Raw genomic sequence first — 19,621 nt, 5'->3', positions numbered from 1 at the left:
ATGGATCAATTTTTTTTTCCTCAGACAAAGTGCCAAGATCCCATATTCAAAAGTGATGAATGTTCCTAAGTATCTGTTTCACTTTGAGCTCAGTTTTCTAAGTGGCTTGGAAAACTTCAGAAAATGTTATTCAGAATATTGCAGCTGCTATCTCCCGAGTCCCTGTAGCTTCCCAGTACACTTGAGGGCATTCAGCATCCAGAAAACGTAAGTGATAAATGCACATGATAAACCCAAGTAAATACTCGAGCGGTGTTTTGCAGTTCAAGTTACTGAACCAAATGTTTACACTTAGAGTAGGATTAACACTAGGCGTTCTTAGTTTGTTTTTTTTTAAAGAAAACATAAATAAAAGAAACAAATCTGCTGGTGATTGGAGCATGTTGCGAATGCACTCAGTGAGATTTGACCAAGAAGTTTAAGCCTCTGTACCTGAACCCGTCATAAACTGAATTTCTGAGCACATTGTACTTGTGTCATGTTCCACGTGGCTGGGGACCAAGTCTCCAGGGATGCTCTCTGGGGTTTTGGGGTGTATGCTCAAGATTTAGGCACTCCTGAGATCTCAAAACTGGCTTCCTTGGCCTTGCCTAAGGGGATGGGACCATTCCCCTTCTGCATTGTCTGTGGGACTGATCCAGGAGCTGTTCTAGCCTCTGTGTGTGCAGGAGGGAAGGGATGTGCCTTCCTGTCTGTCTTTCTGCCCAGCTCTGATCTGTGAGTGTATCCCTTGGATTGTGCAATAACCAGGTTCAATTTCCCTCAGAATTTGGAGCAAGGCTTTGAAGCCAAGGCTCCCCTTTCTGCAGGGATTGTACCAGTGGTGGTGTAGGGGTGAAGAGGCAGAGCTCACCTCTGGCTTCTCTTTCTCTTTTCCGAGGGGTGGTTGATTTCAGAAGGGGAGGGAGGCTGTGATGGTACCAGAGGTGCTGAGAGGAGGGAGGTCACCAGTTTGCTGAGTGTTGAATGTGCAAACAGCTGTAGATTGAACTGGGTTCCCTGGTAAATGCCACCACTCAGCTGTCCCTGCTCTCTTGGCACTGTGTACCCCTGTGCATGATGGCTGAACCACATGAGAAACAACTCAGGAGTTTTTCTGAGTTGCAGTCCAGGGGTTTTAGGTGGTTTGGCAGCTTAGAAACTTGTTTAAGTTGTCCTTGCTTAGCACAGTGGCCTTAATTCCTCCAAGCTCATTGTTGGCACTGACATTCAGCCAGGTCCTCCACAGGTGACAGTTTGAATGTGTGTCCTGGCCAGCTGTCCATGCAGGATGAGGACTGGCTGGGCCACCTTGAGCTTGAGGCACTTGGGCTGGCCCTCTGCATCTGTTTTCCTTTCCCTGGTGAGGAATTGGACCAACCCCAGGTACTGAAATCAGAAAATCACCAAATACAGGGTAGGAATTGTGGAAGATGGGATGAGTGGTGGCTTTTTTCTCCCCTTAATCCATCTCTTCCCACAATTCTCCCAAGAAAAGTTTCTTCTTCCTTTTTTTCATGTGCCACAGATAATTTTAGAAAAATTCTGGAATTGTCAATTTTAGGGGAAAAGTGGGGGAAAAATATATATACTACTGTAAGCACACAGCAGTGTCCTCTGTGCTTGTTTTACACTTGTAGCCTTGTGGCTGCTCTGCACAGCAGAGGGAGATTACAGAAGCAAAGGTGTAAAGTGCTGTTGCTCTCATAACATAAATCCCTTGAGTTTCTGAGGGAGTCACATGCCTGGCCTGGCTCTGTTCCTTACCTGGCCTTGACAGATGCTTATATTCCTAAAGAGTCTGGGTTAGATTTCAGATCTCTCCCTTGCTGGTTTTATAACTTGAAGAAGAGGCATCCTGAAAAGTCTTCTGTTTTGCTGTACCATAGCAAGGTCTAATTGTCCTTAAATATTTTGTCAGCTAATCCTTAAATTTTAGTTATTGTTAAAGTGTCAACCCACCTGCTTCTGGTCAAGTGAATTTCTGTAGCTTTGAGGGTACTTCATCTTTAAATTGAAGGCAACTTAATACAAAGTTACACAAGAGGACAGAGGTGAATGTGAAACCAAAAGAAGCTCAAAATCAGCTCACTGATAGCTGTGGGCAGGCTGTGTCCCTGGTGTTTGCACAGCACGTGCCTGGCACACAGCCTGCCTTCAGGAGCAGAGATCTTGATATGAAAATAAGGCTTTTATCAAAGCTACTGAACCGCCTGGCTTCTGAACTCCCCCTCCAGAACACACCAGGCAGCTTGGGTTGCTTTGCAATATTTCTGGTGCCTGCATGTCTCAGTAAATGCACAAGTACAGAAAGAGGGGTCTGGGGAGGTTTTCCCCTGTTTTAACTGCAGTTTCTCTGTTTGTTCCATAAATGCTGTGCAGGGGCTCTGCTACCATGCATGTGCCATGCAGAGTGGAGGATGCAATAACAAATCCAAATTGTTACAAGTGCCAAACTTTTGGGTTCTTCTGTGTATAACAATAATTCAACTGTTCTACTAAAATACAGATATGCTTAAAATTCACTGTGTTCCAAAAAAGAGCAGTGGGTCTTTTTTTTTTTTTTAATGGATGCTATTGAAAGCAATGTAAATCTACTTTTTTTAAATGCTGTTCTGCAGGTTTGTGTTACTCTTCACAGCTGCCTTGAGCATCACTCCATGTGATGCATATGGACACTTTGCTCTTTACTAGAGCACTGGTGCCACGCAAGTATATAATACAAGGCAGCTGACAACAGGCTTTAGTATTTAAAATTATAACTGTTTAGATTAAGTGCAATTTGTTTGCATTTATCGACCTGCAGAATGAAACTGTGCCTCGGGAAATGTGGCTGTGCCCAGGGACACAGGCAGACTGACCATTGTAACTAAGGTGTGGTTTGGTGCCACTCACAGCAATGCTTTCCAAGGAATTATATTTAATTTAGTGTTAAATGGATCCTTTCTGCCTCTAATTTAGCACTGAGGATTTGGGGGTTGTGTTCTCTTTAGCTCTTTGGAGCACTTAAATGGCTACTTCAGGTGGGTGGGAGGGGTGTTAATTGCATCCGTGTTTGTAGAAGCTGCTATTTCCATCTTCCCAAAGGAGTATTTCCTTTTCCCGTTCAGGACTGAGTACAGGCCTGTGTTTCGGTCGTCACTGCTGCAGCCTTTTGACATTTGCCATTTTCTGATGCTCTTCCTTGGTTTTTTTTGGAGCTGTGTTTCCAGGGCACATGGTCTGTGAGAGAAAAGCACAGGGCTTGGGAAGGTGAGCCAGTAAAATCGAAAGGCAGTGGGGTTTGGGGAAGCTGCTCATTTTCTGTGGGGGTCACCTCTGTGTGCTCTGAAGTTCATTAATAAGTTTGGCATCTGCTCTCCATCATCCCCATGGGTTTTGGTGTGGGGGTTTTTTTCTCTTTTTTTTTTCCCTGGGAAATTCCTTGCTGTAGGAAGGATTGCAGGCAGGGTTTAAGGTGACACCTCTGACCAGCCATGCCCAGTGTGACTCTGCAGTCTGACTGCTGCTGTGCTCCAGCAATCAATTCCCCCAAAATTATGATTAACATGTTACCTAAAAACATAGACTAAAGCCATTCAGTACCCAGCTAGATAAACACCTGTTTAAAAGGATTAAGGGTAATAAGAGAATTAAACTATGAGCCACTACCAACAGGTGGTTATGTTGAAAATTTATTGATAATATCAAATCTGAATAATATTTTTAATTACTTATTCTAAGTACCTGCTTTTTAGTTATAAAAGTATTTGCAATACATAAAGGACTTGTATAGAATAATATTTGGAGGTTATTTGAAATAATCTATTGAAATGTCTTGAAAAGTGAGATGGAAGATTGGAGCTTTTCAATGGAAAAAGGCTAAATCTTGATGCCCAGCAGTTTTGCAGGGTTTCTGAGCAGAGAACACCTGCCAGAGCACTTTAGTCCATGAAGCTGCTCAATGCCACTGCCTACCTGTGCCCTTGAATTTGCATAATGAAATGAGACTGTTCTGAGCCCTGGTAAAAGCTGTCAGGTCTGATTACAATAATAGAAAGAAGCATCCCCTCTGTAATTGGTGTTATTTTATTGATAAAACATTAATTTATTTTTTTGTTTTAATACTGGGGGTTTTTGAATTACCACCTTAGGCACTTATTTAAATTTTTTTTCTTAATTTATTTGACTTTCCTCCATTTCTTTTGAGTTAAAGCTGAGACAACCTCAGTTTTTGTCGAGGTCAAGTTTCTTTCATCTGTAGCTCTAAACCCTGTCAGAGCCTGACTGACCTCCTGCCACCAGCTGTGCACTTGTTTCTCAAGTGTCATTTCTGTGCATTCTGTTATTGGGCTGCCAATTTCAGAACAGAAAAAAAAAACCCTGTGGAACAAATTTGTACCTGATGAAAGCAAAAGCCATTTTGGAAAGTTTAAATTTCCATCTGCAGTTTAAATTTCATCCAGTGTGCTACAAAAAACCTGATCCTTGGCTGGGCTTGAGGTCCTCTCCTGAACGACCTCACAGGCAAAAGCTTTGGGTTTTATTAATCTGCTTTATTAATTTACACATGATAACAGGAAAGCATTATCATCCCTGTCACTTGTTTCACTGTTTTTATGTAGTAAAAAGCAAAGCCTGCTTATTTATTACAGTGAATAAAGCAGTGCACAGGGGTATCTGCTGAGGTGATCAAGTTAAACACAGCTGACATTCTGTAAAGCTCTTGCTATCGTTTCTTTCTGAAGGGAAGCCAGGGGGTGCCCTCTTTAGAAATGCCTTCAAACCCTTTCAGAGTTGGTCTTAAACTAGTCCAAAGGACTCCTTTGGGTTGCCTAGAGAACATGAAGTCTGTTCTAGCTTTTGTTTGCTTGGGGAAACACCTGCTAAGTCAATTTTAAGCTTTTTTTTTTTTGAATCCTTGATTTCCAAAACCTGAGTAGTTTGCTTCTTGCAATTGAAACATGTTAGTGTTTAAGGGTCTGCATTTTGCAATGCATGGTGAGTGTTCTGTCCTATCTTGGCTACATGACGTAGACAGCAAGCTGTGTTCTGGGGGGCTCCTGGAAGCGCCTATACAGTGCTGAGGGGTGGAGAAGGTTCAGTACAAAATTCTCCTTACACTGCACAAGCCTTGCTGTGAGTGTCAGGTGGAACAAAAGGCTGAGCTTGGTACAGAACTCATGGAATTGCCACCACTGACTGCCCTCAGTGTTGGGGCCCCAAAGCCCATCAGGGGCAGGTCCTGGGTGTTCCATGCACAATGTTTCCTCTGGCCTCAGGTGTTTTCTCTTTTGTTGTTATTAACAGGATTTCGCTTTCACTCTCCCTCTGAACACGCAGCCTGTGCCCGTGGGCCTGGGAGCACAACTCCTGTGGGCCAGAGGGTGGCCACCCAACTTGCTCCCCGTGGCTTTTGCACATCTCTGCACATCAGTGTGTGTGGGGACAGTGCTTAGTACACAATGAAATGACTTTCCATGGAGCTTGTAAAACTGCTGCCAGCAGGTCACAGATCACCTGAACCCCTGTAAGCAGAGCTGCAGGTAGAGCAGGTGTAGCCCAGTCCCTCATGTGTGTCACTGTGGCTGGAAGCCTGGCGCCTTGTCCTGGGGGGAAAAGCCCCTATGCCCAGCTACCTCATTTTTACTTTCTTTGCACTTTGTCAGATATTTTTTGTTTTGTTTTGTTTTAAATCGCATTTTGTCCTTCAATTAAAAAAAACCTAAAAGCAGACAAGAAGCAGGACAGAATGGTATCATTGCCCAAGGACAGTTTAATTTCATTTTAAATTAATGTTTCTGTACAAAAAGACCAAGGTTGACCTGCAGCTGCTGTAAAAAGTAAATAAAAATTTCTATTACTTGATAGTAACTATTATACTTGGAAATGAGAGTAGCAATTAAAAGGCTGTCCTGATGATTTTTAAATAGGAAGAGATCTGTTTAAAAAATAGAAGTCTCTGCTCTTTTAAGGCTAGATCAGATAGTTTTCTCTCTGCCTCTACTCTGCTCTCACTGTTTTGCCTGTGAACTTGATACATTATCTCAATAGAGAAATTCACTGATTTTTCTGTAATGTCTAATTAGATATTTTTTCTGTAGAGTTCCCCATTTAATCACCTGCAGAGGAAAAACTGTTCAAATCAATACCCACTTTCCATACCTGAACTTGTCATTGACCATTTCTTTGTAATCTTCAGGTATATGGAGCTTTGCTTAGATTGAAAAAGTTTTTTAAAAGGTGTCTTTTCTTCTGCTTCTAAAGGTGCTATTTTGACATAGATTTGAATTCCTTACACTGTGCTTGACTTCTAAAAGTACCAATATAAGCTGGTAATCAGCTTGTGTTTGTTCTGTGGAGTTTTTCTTTGAGTATTCAATCTCTATTTTGAAAAGCATCCCTTTTCATAAAGATGGCTTCCAAACTGTCAAAGGCCTTAATAATACAAAATGTAATGGGAAAATGCTACTTTTTTCCTTTCTTTGTAAAGGCAAAGCCAAGAAATGCTTCATGGAGAACATCTTCCTCTAAAATTTTGAGGAGCAGCTTATACTAACTTTGACTTCAATGTAGCAAACATTTTAGTGGCCATGCACAAATAGTAGGGGTGAAACAAGGAGCTATTCATAACTCTGCAGACTGTACCAATTAGCTGCTAATTCCAGAGCCTTCCATTAGCATCATGGTGGCTATTCCATAAATATTAATCTTCCCAGGACGTGGCTGTGTGTCTGGGACACACTGACCCATGTGGCTGGCAGATCATTGGGATGTTGGGCCTGGTGTGGGGTTTGTCTCAGACCCCTCCTGCTCAGCCCCCCAGGGTTTGGGTGCCACAGGTGCTCAGGAGGAAGGAGGAGAGAAGCTCCAAGTGCTGCCATTGCAGTGACATTGGGCACTCTGAGGAGAGGCTCTTGTAGACACAAGCCATGGAGGAGAGAGCTGAATTTTAGTCCTGCACAGGAACTTTGTTGTTGTCCTTTTTGTGCTGTCTTTATTTTTGTTTGATCTGTGTCATCAGTTTGGTTTCGGCATTTGGTAACACTGCTACAGGAAGCTTTTTTTTTCTCTGAAACACATAAAGTCCTATTCCTGCCCTGTCTGAAGCAGCAGGAAGGATCAAGGGTTGATGTTTGAATTTGTCCCATCTCAGACAGCAGGTTATTTATTGCCTTCTTGTAGGCTCTGCAGTCCCAGTGCTGTAGCATTTCTCAGTTGTGTTACTCTAAGAGCCCTTTAGCCTTTTGAAAAGAGTCCAGAGACTGCCTTGTCCTTTTCCTGCTTCACATATTGGGTGCTGCCCTCTGGACCATCCAAACTCATCCAGGCTGTCACTGCAGAGGAGCCACCGGTTGGTGGCCTCACAGGAGTATCTGTGTTACCTGCAGTACTTCTGAAAAACAGCTGATAAATGAGGGGCCATGGAGAAACTCTACTGAACTTGCAAATTCCTGATCCTCTCATTCTAGGGAAGGCTGAGGAGCAGCATCGTTCCTTGCCTCGCAGCTGCTCCTTGCTGCACAGGTAAGGATGAGTCCACACTGTCCTTATGATATAAAGATTTATGGGCTATTATAGGAGATCCACTATTTTGCATTTGTTGTATTTAAATCTGAAACTTCTGGAGCTATGGAACTGTGGGTTCTGGAACTATGTCTGCAGTGTGGAACCACAGGTGCTGGCCTAAAGAGCTGGGGAGCTTCTGGCCACCTGTTTTTCCACTGCACTTTTTCTTTTTTTGAGAAACCACAGATGTGAAACTGCATCCCAGTTCGTATGCCCACTGCTTCACAATCCAGAGTGGGACCCTGATAAACTGGAATTGTTTTACCTTCAGAAGGAAAAACTAAAATTTCTTCACATTAGATGCTCTATCTTCAGAGTTTTCCCTCGGTAAACCATATTTATTGAGTCCCATGAATCTTGTGGGATTGGGTTAAAGAATATGAATATGTATTATAAGAATGATAACTAGTGTAGTTAGTCTGACTTTGTGCAGTACAAATAGTCTCTTATATCTTAAGAGAATGAAACAGCTATTGAATAATCCAATTATGATATCTGTATTCCATGAACCAAGTAATAGGAGGGTGTTGGAATGTGATGTCACATTGCTGCCACTCTCCTAAAGGTTCAATGTTCTGTCAAATCTAAGATCTTGATAATTACCAGGATATTGTCAGAATATATTGCCACCTTTTCTACAAGAGGCATATTGGTGTGGTGAGGGAAAAGCACTCACCTTTTCTTTACAGCTGGACAGCAAGGGTTACCCCCATCATCCAGCTGTCCTGCTCTGACTCCTGTATTACAGATGTGGTTACTGTTACAGGCTTTTTATGTGAGTACATGTTCTGTGGGTCCTGTGCTTTGTGTGGGAATGGAGCTTTGGCTTTTATATGTCATCCCCAAAATCTTTAGAAATTAACTGATTAATCACTCGGGGGCAGGGTTTGGAATGCTCTGATCGGAGTATGTTGAGTTACTTCTGTTTAAAACAAGGAAAAATAAGACATAAATGCTCTTTGACCTCAATCAAACTATGCAATACAGCACACCAGAGAGCTGAATTCCTTGTGATACAGAAGTGCAGCTCCTGTGTCCTTCCAAACCCAGTCCTTGGTCCAAGGTTAGGAGAGCTTGTACTCAATGGCTGCCCAAGAATCTCGTATCCAGATCAACTCTAGTTCACTGCTTTTGCTCCTGCCCCCTTGCCTGGCCCAGCAGTTTAGCTGGGTCAGGTTGTTGGGTGTTTTGGCTCGGGATGATGTGATCTCCATGTGTGTCCCTCCTGTTGTCCCATGGTGTTGTTGGCTGGAGCTTGTCCTGTAACCCCCCCAGTGCAGCTTTACCCTCTGGGGCCACTTCACCACGTTTGCACCTCCCTGCCCTAGAGCATGTCAGGTTTGGGGTTTGCTGTGCCCCCTGGGTTGATGTTGTCTTGCTTTCCCTGTGTCAGTCAGTTGTGAATTTGGTGCTTACAGTGAAGAATCCCTGTGATGTCTCCAATCAGTCCAAGTACGTTTTCATTTCTGCTGCTTCTGTGTGAGTTTGGTTTTTTTGCTTCTGTGGCAATTCAGCGATAAATGCCCATGTGGTCAGGACTGCTGGTAAAGGTTCTTTGTTCTCCCATTGCTTCATTTTTCAAATGAAATTTGTTCCTTGTGTTCCTCTTCTTCCCCCTGTTAAAAAACGGGTACAGTTTTTGCTGGTTCTGTCTCCTGTGAGGAGCTCTCCTCTCCCAGGTGATCCTGAATTCTTCAGTTACTTAACCCACCCTGGACCTCATACAGTTTCTGCCTCCTAACTCCCTTTACTATTTTGTCTATCTTTAATTCAGATTGACCTCAATTTCTTTCTCTGATTCCAAACAGAGATTTTGGTGCATAGCCTGGGAGACAAGCAGGAAAGCTCTCTCTGTGTACATCCATTCCCTCCCCAGCACATGCAGTGTAAGGGGCTCAGCCTGTTCCATTCCTTCCCCCAGGTTTTTCCTAGTGCTAAGCAGACCACAGGCTGAAGCCATTTCTTATTTCTTTTGGTAACTGAAAATACTAGGAGATTTTCTTCTTCAGAAATAGCCACTGCAGATGAGCAGCTGGCATGAGAGAGGGTTGTTATGCTTCCATATTCAGTATTTTTAATTGAGGAACAAATAATTTATTTTGGGGAAAATGTAAATTTTTTTGTATTTGTACGTCAAAGTGGCCTTTATAGAAAAGCACATAAAAATATTTAGATTAAAATTGCTTAGTTGTGTAATTTCAGTGGGGATTTTTGTATTGACAGGGTTTCTATGCATTTTTCAAAATATACTTGCTGTTTTGTGTTAGAATTATTGGAAATCTTTTAAAAAACATGTATTACCACATTTTCCATAGTTGATCCCTTTACTATCATTCCTTTTGAATACTAAAAAGATTTTAATTAACCCTGTAAATTAATTTTCCCCACAAATATTTGCATTAAGTCAATATAATGAGTTATAGCATGGGTATGTAGCTTTAAGGGAATAAGCCTAGTAGTGCAGCTTAATTCTGGAGAGATGTGTTTGCAGAAGGATGGTACAGCAGCGTTTCAATTGCACTTAAAACACTAAATTAGGAAATTAAGTTTTTGCTGTACCTCACTAGGGTTTTATTAAACCATGTCCATCCTGTATTGTTTACACTTGAGCATTATTTAACTGTGTATTATTTGTGCAGTTTGCAGTTCTCTGTTCTGTCAGGATTATGTGAACATTAACAGGTAGGAAAAGTTTTGGAGTGTGTGGTGTCCTCGTGGGTTTGATGTGAGTTTGGGGAGGGAGGAGAGAGGAAAGTTAGATCCATTAGTGTATTTTTCCATTTAATTATGTACACATTTTCACATTAGATGAGGCTGAATAACCGAAGTTACAATTGAACTGTGAGTAAAATCAGTGGTTTGGGGGTGGGGGAAATGAAGGGGTTGCAGAACTTCAGGCAAAAACCCTTCAGTTGCACTGTGGTACAACTGCCCTGACTGCCTGTGCAAAGCAGAGCCCGAGGGGACACATCAGACCCATCCATTTTTCTGGTTTTACTTTCTCTTCTCAAGGTGTTGCTGCAAGGTTTGCTAAGTAGGACCTTCCCAGGAATGTCTATCAACTGAGACTTGAGTTTTATCATTTTATGTTTGTAGTTTTAATTTTCGTTCTTGTTTCTGTTTCATAGGAGATCCCACATGTTCACAGGTTAGTGTAAGTGCAGGCTTTCAGGTGTAGCACCAAATGAGCGTTTCATGCAACCATGCATTCTGTAATTAAAGAAAAATGTGCAATTCTAATGGCACTTTGACCCATTGCTGAAACACTGGGTTTTGCAATTGAACAAACTCAAAAATTGAAAACACTCTGTGTCTTCATTAGATGTCTTGAAGGTGAAGCAAAAGGCAGTTACTCCAGTTGTACCCATGATAATTTCGTATATTTTTTTAATATAGTTTTATGGTCTGTTTTTAGAAAAACACTCATTTCTTAGTTTACTTTAGTTGCCATAAATTGCCCAGTGCAGAGTCTGGTCCACCTCCATTCACTTATTTTCATGGAATAGTTGCACAAAAACTGATAACAGCAAAGTAGGAAAGCTCTTTGGTTACTCACCAGTAGCTTCCCTTGCAGAATTGCTTTGTGGCTCACACATGGTATGAAAAGGGACACGGGAATTTTCCTGGATTCAGTAGCACTCGCTTTGTTTACGTGTTCAGTAGAACATTGGGTGACTAAAGGGAGGCTCCCTTTTTAAAGTATTTGACTTGTGCTTTGAGGACTTAGTTGCCACTGTGCAAATTGTGCTGTAATATTGTACCAAGGATCAGTGAAAGTGTTTTATCTTTTTTAATGTCGTTTGTATTTGACCGGGTTTTATAAATGTAAGAAAACAGAGTGTTGTATTTTGATCTGAAATTTGCGTATGGTAAAAGTAACTTTGCTTTATGTATTGGAGGTTTGTTCAGAACTTGAATCATTTTATAGAAGGGTACAGACCAAAATTAATTGTCTTAAAGGTGTTTAATAAATTAACCAAATAAAACATTGATTGTTTGAAAACTTGTTAACTGCACCTTCTGCTTTTTTTTTAATTTTAAAAGGAAGAACGTAGTTTTCTCTCAAGGTCTTATAAAAAGTGAAAAAAAAAGAAGTAGATTTTATAAATATCATCTCCCATGAGTTATCTGTTTTATTATTAAACATTCCAACATGCCAGAAGTTTAATCAAAGGGGAAAACCCAAAGGAAATAAATGGAGGAGGAAAGGCAATGAGGAAATGAGGGGAGGCGGGATCAGTCCCTCCCTGGCTCTGCCCAGGCAGTAAATGCTTGTTGTTGCTGGGCCGTGGATGTTGTCAATGGCCACGCCAGGAAAAATGGGAGTGGGAAGGAGCTTCTGCTCGGCTGGAAAAGCTCTCATGGTTGTTTCAAGGTATCCATTCTTGTCAGTCACCTTCACTCGTCCCCTTCACAAATACTGCTCTTCCATGTGACCTTTCAAAGAGGAGGAGAAAAATATGTGAAGCATAACTGCTCCCAAGGGCAGGTACAAACAGCTCCTTCCAGGGCTGCCTGATATCCCGACCCTTGGCTGTGTCACAGCGTGCAGACACAACCCCTGCAAGTTCAGAGACCTGCACATTTTTAAGATGCCAAGCAGCTGCAACTCCAGTTGAGCAATATTCTACCTCTGTGCTGTGCTGCCTGCACTGGGGTACCAGCCCTTGCCTCTGCTGGGGCTGCCTCCCCTGGGTTTGATCTTCAGGAAAATACCCAGAACTCTTTCTACCTTCTCCTAAACAAAAGGACTGAGGCAAGGCCAAATGTGAGGTAGGAGTCAAGGAAAAGCTGAGGTTTGGGGCAGCTTGGGCAAGGGGAGTGAAGGGGGAAGGCAGTAGCACGGCTTCAAAGCAGGGTGCAGAAACCAGGTGCTGTAAATACATGTTCTAAAAAAGATGGTGGGAACTAGGACAGAAAAATTAATATTTGTCCCATAAATCCCTTTCCTTACTTAGTTCCACAGCCATACCAAGGTCCAGGACTGCCAGCCAGGTTGTTGCAGGGAGCCTGAGGCCCCCAGTGTAAACACGGACTGATGATAGGGAATGTTGTGTTGATTTACCCTTGTTGCTGGTGTTCCTATGGTTATGGCTGTGTAGATGGGCTCTGCCATATCTCCCCTGTCTTACTGAGTCTTGGAAACAAAGACAGGAGGGTGAACTTGGATTTATCTTTATTCCACAGCCTGGAATCCTAACAGAAAAGGAAGAGGGCTGCTGCCTGGTTTCCTTTACCTCTTGTGCACAGAGGTGATACAACTTTTGAAGTTCCTATTTCTACCTCTTTTTGACCCCTCAATTTTTTTCCCTTAAGTCTCACAGGAAGAATCCAGAACTGGTTTCTCAAACAAGATTTTCAGCTGAAGCTCTTGATACCTGGGAGCAAGGCCTCTCTGTGCCTCCTTAACTGCAAGGTACTTGCCAAGGAGGCAAAGTATTACGTTTACGCAACCGGACTTGTGACTCTGGTGATTTCTGTTTCACAGGGAGTCACAGTTGTTCACCAGCTTCTACCTCACCCTGAGAGAGGAGTGTCCCATCAGCCTTCTCCTGGCAGGAATATGCTAGGAGAGGCAAAGGATCCCTGCAGGTAGAGGCATCTGGGTGTGTGAGCAGCCCCAGCTTTGCTGAGCCAGGCTCCTCCCAGGGCTGGTGCCTCCTTGGTAAGAGGTGGCATCTGTGTCCTTTGCATAGCCCAAGTTTTGGAGCCATCTTTCAACAGGCTGAGTTTTCCAGGTGAAGAACAGGCTTCTGGCCTTCAGAATCTCAAATCAGGCAGCCAGACCCTGCTGTTCACTAAGCTCCATTTTACTGAGTTGTCCCTTTGCACAATGATCGCTGGAAACAGTAAAATTAACAGAAGAATTAATTGCTGTCCAGAATTCAATACAACCCATAACTTTCTGTCTGGAAGCAGCTGTGAAGTTAAAAAATTAATGTGGAGTCCATGGGGTGTTGGTACAAGTCATTTGAGCTGAATGTATTTGCCACTCCACAGATTTCTCTGCTCCAGGTGAAGGCAATGGCAGCAGGATCAGAGCTGTTACTTTTGCTTTTTCCTGAGTGTGTTTGGGCGCACATGCCAAGCTCTGTCACGTGTGGCCTCTAAGGAATCATGAACCCCAACATTGTGGGCTGGGCTGAAGGAGTTGGCTAATGGAGAATTTACGGTAACAGCAAAATGTATTTTTAACCACCAGGATATGCTTATCGTCAGGAAAGGGCAAGCAGCACTCCTATCTCTCCAGGGAAGGGGAAGTGTTGAGCATGACTTTAGTTTTTTCCAACTCCTTTTCAAACTCTGAAAGGTTTTTTTTTCTTGCTGAGACATGTCGTTGGATTAAATCAGGGAGTTACACAGACATCAATCCTGGGTCACAGGTGAAAAATATTAAATGCCAGGCATGCAGTATTTTTCCATTGCATGTGATGTATGTTCAGGAAAGACCTTTGGAAAGAGTGCTTTGAAATCAGTCCGTTTTGCGTTTTAAAATACACCAAGAGCCCATCTAGAAGCTTTTAATTTTTTAGGACAACTTTGATGTTCTCTGTGTTGAAGAGGAAAGCAGATTCCCCTCCTTGCACCCCACCCTGTGCCTCTGGAACAAGCAGCACATCAGGTGCCTGCAATCGTGGGCTACTTTTTGGCTTGGGCTGCTTTGCTCAGGAGGGGCTGGACGTGTCCCCTTCTTTGTCACTGTGCCTGCCCGGACTCTGCCACCCAGGGGAGCAGCACCCAGGGACGCCTGTCCCCGTGTTTGTCACTGTGCCTGCCCGGACTCTGCCACCCAGGGGAGCAGCACCCAGGGACGCCTGTCCCCGTGTTTGTCACTGTGCCTGCCCGGACTCTGCCACCCACAGACGCCTGTCCCCGTGTTTGTCACCGTGCCTCTTTGGACTCTGCCACCCAGGAGAGCACCCAGGGACACCTCCCGAAGCGAGTCCAGGGTTCACCTTACCAGCAGCAGCAGCAGGGCCCTGACATTTCCCATTTCCCACAGCCGGGGCTCCTCTCTCCCTTTCCATAATCCTGCCCGGCCCCAGGAAAGCCTTGGATCAGACACCGCGATTTGCTTGCAGGACACAGCAACGATGCCTTTCAGGCCACCTAGGCAGGAGGGGCTTGGCTGATCCTGTAAATACCTGCTTGCCTGTTTTAGTCAGCGGTTGGAGTCACAAAGGAAAGAGACGCTTTGAAATGCTAAAAGCTGCCTGACCAAAGAGACGGGCTCAGGGTGTTCCCACCCTGCCTCGTTCCATTCCCACCCCCTCCGAACCAGTCTCGCCTGTCCTCCCGCTGTGTCCTCATCAGCTGCCGGGCCTCCCTCTCCCCTTTCTCCCGGCTCCCCCCTGCCCTTCCTCGGGGAAGGTGGTAGGAGTCCGTAGAGCTGCTATTTAAAAGCCCAGGCACAGAAACAATGGCGCAGAGGGAGGCGGCCGGGCAGTGGCTCAGCAAGGCCCATTGAACCGTCGTTGCCCCCCGCCTCGGTTTTTCCCTCAGCGCTGGAGGAAGGGCCCGGCAGGATGGGGAGGGGAGGCAGGGCTGTGCTGCTGCTCCCCGTGGAGGGGCTGGGTGCGTTTGTGCCGCATTTCTTCCCTTGTGTGGCTGTGTGTGTAAGGGTGAATCACGGCAGCCTGGGCAGAGCGAGGCGCTCCCCGGGGACTGCGCCCTCAGAACCTGGGGAAGGGTCGATCTCATCTCTCGCCATCAGCTGCCCTGGAGCTGAGGGCAGCGCTCTGCTCTACGAAGGGCTTGGGCCTCAGGTGGGGTGGTTCTTTGCCTCTTGCTATCTGTGCTTCAGCAGGTTTCGCTGATTTGCAATTAAATCTCCTTTCATGTTGGTTTTAATTGCCTTCTCAGTTCTCCATAGTACAGAGTAATGCTGAAGAATCCATTTTTAGCCTTTCAATTAATCTCCTCCTCATTTCAGCTGCGTCTGTGCTTTTCTACTTGCTGTAGTAGTGTGAAATATTCAGGGAGAAATGTGAAATTCCCTCATCTGAAAGTCATGTACCACATCTTACAGCTTGGCATGAGGCACGGGAATGTTCCTGGCTCTACCTGCTTTGAAGAGCAAACAAAGGAAAGCTGCGAGCACCACAGTGTCTGGTCTTGGCAGATGCTTTGGAGACCAGCCCATTTTCATGGAAATTAGATTGTTGCTATTAGTTTATTTTTTTGTCCGGACCTGAGTGATTCCTCTGAGTGATTCCTCAATTCCTCGATTGCTTTTCCATTTTCATGAAGCAGTTTGTGAATCACATACATGTAAAACGAAGGAGTTAGCAAATGCTGCTTCCCTTTGATGTATGGTAATCCTGGCTTCTCCTTCTTAACTGCTCCCTGGAATTTTCCATCTTAGTATGAATATTTCAATGGAAGGTAACAAAGAAACCCCCTCACTACCTTGTACTTGTCTAAAGACAACAGGAAAGTTGTGAAAGCTAAAATGAAAACAAAACTGGTTTGCAGCTGAATGGTTGTGTAACCCCCATGTTAAGAAACGAGAGAGCAAAGGGCTGAGGAAGAACATTGAGAGACAAACCCTTCAGGTGAAGGTTAACCAGTCCCTGCTCAGAGAGGTGTGCTGGACTCGCTCCTTGGTACAGGTGTGACACTGTGCCATTGTAGCAATCTCCTGTGGTGGAGAAGTGGTTTTAAACACAGACATGTTCCATTTGTCTCCATTTGGAGATGTAGCATCAGGATCAAGTGCACTGCAACTCAGTTCAATGTTTACACCTTTCCCAACATTTTTCCTTTATGCTAAATGGCATTTTCTGTCCTTGAGATATTAGGCTGGTGGTTGGCATAACCCAAAATCTAACAATTTACCTGCCATCAACTGCTCCAGCCTTCTGGGCTTCTTCTTTCTTTTCCTTAACCCAGTCTGTTCCTTTAATTACATCCTTGCTGATGTAATTAAAATGGCACCACCCTCAGACCCTGCTCTGAGATGGCAGATGCTCCTTGGATTTGCTTTTCTTTGTACAAACACATTGTTATAAGGGTCCTAAAGATTAACTTTTTCTTGCTTAAATAAATGCTGGGAATAACTTAGGGGTAGTATAGCTGTTGCCTATTTTATCCTTCATTTTGAAAAGAAAGGTATAATATTTCTCCAATTTTTTTTCATATCTGTAGAAGTGAATTTGAATGAGAAGTCTCCTCTGTTTCCACCTTTTCAGTCTCATTGGTGGTGTGGTGAGAGAACATCTTCCTACAGGATTTCCCTGGTACATTCAGTTCTCTGGATGTGCTTTGAATTTGTGGTTAAATGGAGATATGTCCTCTCTTTCTCTATGACTCCATTTAACCATTGGGAAAAGATAGTTACTGGGTTGGAGAACACTAGAATGATGTTGTTTGCTAGAGGAAACAACCTTCATAACAGCCACAGGCATCTCTATCCCTTTGTTGGTTTCAGAGAAATTGGAAAGGAAGGAATATTCCACGAAATTCCTTGGGCTGAATCAACACTGTGTTTCCAACATGCAATGTCAGTGTCACTCTTGGGGCAGACCCTGGATTATGAGCGGCACTAAGATCTCAAAGTAAGGCCCCAATCCAACAAATATTTAGAGCTCTCCTTAGGCTTTTATTTGCAAAGTCTTTGCTCTGACATTGTGAGGCACCTGTGAATGTAGCAGACTGCTAGACAGGGAAGTGTTGCTTGGACCTAGAATGGTGTGTGGTTGAAAGCAGAACAGATTGGGAAATCTGAAAATTCAGAGGACCAAGGGAGTGTGTTCTCAGCAGAGCTTCTCACAGAATCTTCCACCACTCCCCCATGGTACCAGCTTATTAAAGAGACCTGAAAAAAAAAATCCCTAGTTCGTGCCAGCCTGGGTGACTCCTATCAGAGCTATGACAGGTTTATTCCATTTGCAAGTCAGAACAAGTTTCTCCTCTCTTTTGAAGGTACATAATTATCAAGATCATCCTTATTGCTACACCCGTTACCATTGCCTATAATCTTTGGGTATTTGCACTTTCCTGGCACAGTCCTGATAGGCAAAACAAAGCTTGCATGTGTGATAAGTTTAGTGTAAGAGACTCTTCTCATTAGTCCTGGATGCCATGAATCAGAGTGATTAAGTGATTTGTCCAAAGCTCAAAGCAGATTTAGTGTTTCTGCACTGCAGTCCTATTAAATCATGAATGTTATCAAATTTGCAATATTACCCAAAAATACTAAATCCTAATCTCGTAAATGTGATCTGTTTCTGTTTATATTGGAGGCCTCAAACCTTAACCATTTGTTTCTTCCTTAAAAAAAAAAAAAAAAGAGGTCCTAGTAACTTGAAATTATGGTAGTTTAAATGTTCTTCATGCTGAAAAACTTGTTTGGTATCAGAAAAGCACCTAAAATTTGATCTGTTTCCCTCAGTTAATTGTCCTTGCTTTGGCCAGCTGGGGTGACATACCTGCTGTGTGTCAGTGAGTGAGCTGCAGGAGAGCTACTGTGAGAAGCTCAGCAGAGGTGAAGACAAATGGTCCAGCAAGAGGATGGAGAATTGGTCCCTGGTGGCTCCAGTTCTGGTACTTGCCCTTTGCACATCTGTGTGTCTGGCAGGTAAGAGAAGCAGATCTTTGAATATGCCAGGAAGTTGTTCAGGATGATCCTCTGAGCTCTTGGCTTTGAATTCAGGTCATGCCTTGGAGGAGCTGCTTCTGTCAGGGGAGCACAGAACTGACTGGCCCTCAGTGCTGACCCTTGATGACCAAGGCTCTCACCCCTCCTGAATGAGGCTGTTAGAGCTCCTGCAGTGGCTCCAGAGGTTTTTTGGGGAGCAGAACTATCTTGATGGTGTGTAGACCAGGGGGAGGGAGAAAAGGCTGCTCAGGGAGGTGGCTGACACCATCATGGTTGGAAGGACTTTCCTTGAAGCTTCTGCTGTCAGCTGCCTGTGAGATAAGTGTGATTTTTTGCACCACTCCTGCTCTGAAACTCCCCCGTAGCTTCAGGGACAGATGGGTGTCTCCTTTGCCACAGGGCCCAGTATGATGCAAAGAGATTTCACCTTTAATGCCTCAGTGAACAGCAGTACTGCTGGAAGGAGGAAGTATGAACAAGAAACTACTCCTGCACCTTTAGGCCTTCCTGCTCACTTTCTTTGCTTTTCTGGTCATCTTAATCCTCTTCAGAAACTATATTCTACAGGAAAATGAACCTCCTGTGAATGCCTCTGCACTTCTGATGGCAAGAGGAATGAGTTCCTCCCCTTTCTAGGAAAGCCTCTTCGGTAGATTCACATTTCAATTTGCCTTCATGAAGCTCCTTGGTGACAAGTGGCACCATATCCTTATCTGAGGCTCCCCACCCAAAGTTATATGCAAATTGTATGTAAACTTACTCTCACCATGAGTGATAACCATGAGATAGGTCATGCTTGAATGCCATTTTGTTCATGGCTGTCCTGGGGCTCACCAGTGCCTACAGTCCTAGCAGGGGTCCCCTAATGTGTGCAGCAAACCTGGAAAATCCCCAGGAAGCAGGGAATGTAGGAGCAATGGTGACTCATGAAACTTCCTGGGTTCCAGCTCACACTCCCCAAGTCCTCCTGCTGCACCGTGCAGCCCTCCCATGTGGCAGTGGAGTTGTTCTGCCACATCAACATCATTGTGACTCTTTTCAGAAGAGGAAATGAACCCACAGCAGCCACTCAGTACAAAAACCTCTGTATGTGGCTGCTGTTACAGGCAGAAGTGGTCTGGCTCCCAAATGAGAGTGGGGTGCCTGGGTGAGCAGTGCAGGAGAATCCCACATGCCCCTTCCCTCTGGTGCTGCAGGTGGTGCTGGCCAAGCCCAGCCTGCACCCAGAGCTGACACAGCCAGGGCCACAGCTTCCCAGAGGTGCCAAGGTGTTGAAAACACACATGGACTTGGCCATGCACTATGGACTGAGCTCCCCACTGCCTGCACACAGTGCCAGATCTCACTTCCTCCAGTGCTCTTTCAGTATTAGCAAGTCAGGTCCTGTGTCTGATGGGTGAGGGACAGGGAAGTCTGATCAGGGCCTGTAGCTCTGGGTACATCTGGTGGGGTCTGCTCCTTTCTGTGGCTCCTCCTGGGTGCTATTCTTGTCTT

General features: G+C 44.3%; 1 protein-coding gene across 1 annotated transcript in view; it reads left to right on the top strand.

Moving 5' to 3' along the window:
• Positions 1-11,534, top strand: part of GAN (gigaxonin) — a 39,880-nt gene extending 28,346 nt beyond the window's left edge. Inside the window, exon 12 of the transcript XR_004061069.1 lies at positions 25-11,534. The gene's annotated coding sequence lies outside the window, so the exon portion shown is untranslated. The remainder of the gene's footprint in view (positions 1-24) is intronic.
• The last annotated feature ends 8,087 nt before the right edge of the window (positions 11,535-19,621 follow it).

The sequence above is a fragment of the Camarhynchus parvulus genome, chromosome 11, assembly GCF_901933205.1.
Source record: "Camarhynchus parvulus chromosome 11, STF_HiC, whole genome shotgun sequence".
Lineage (NCBI taxonomy): Eukaryota > Metazoa > Chordata > Aves > Passeriformes > Thraupidae > Camarhynchus > Camarhynchus parvulus.
Note: the sequence above shows the minus strand (reverse complement) of the source record. Positions and strands in the feature narration are given on the sequence as shown.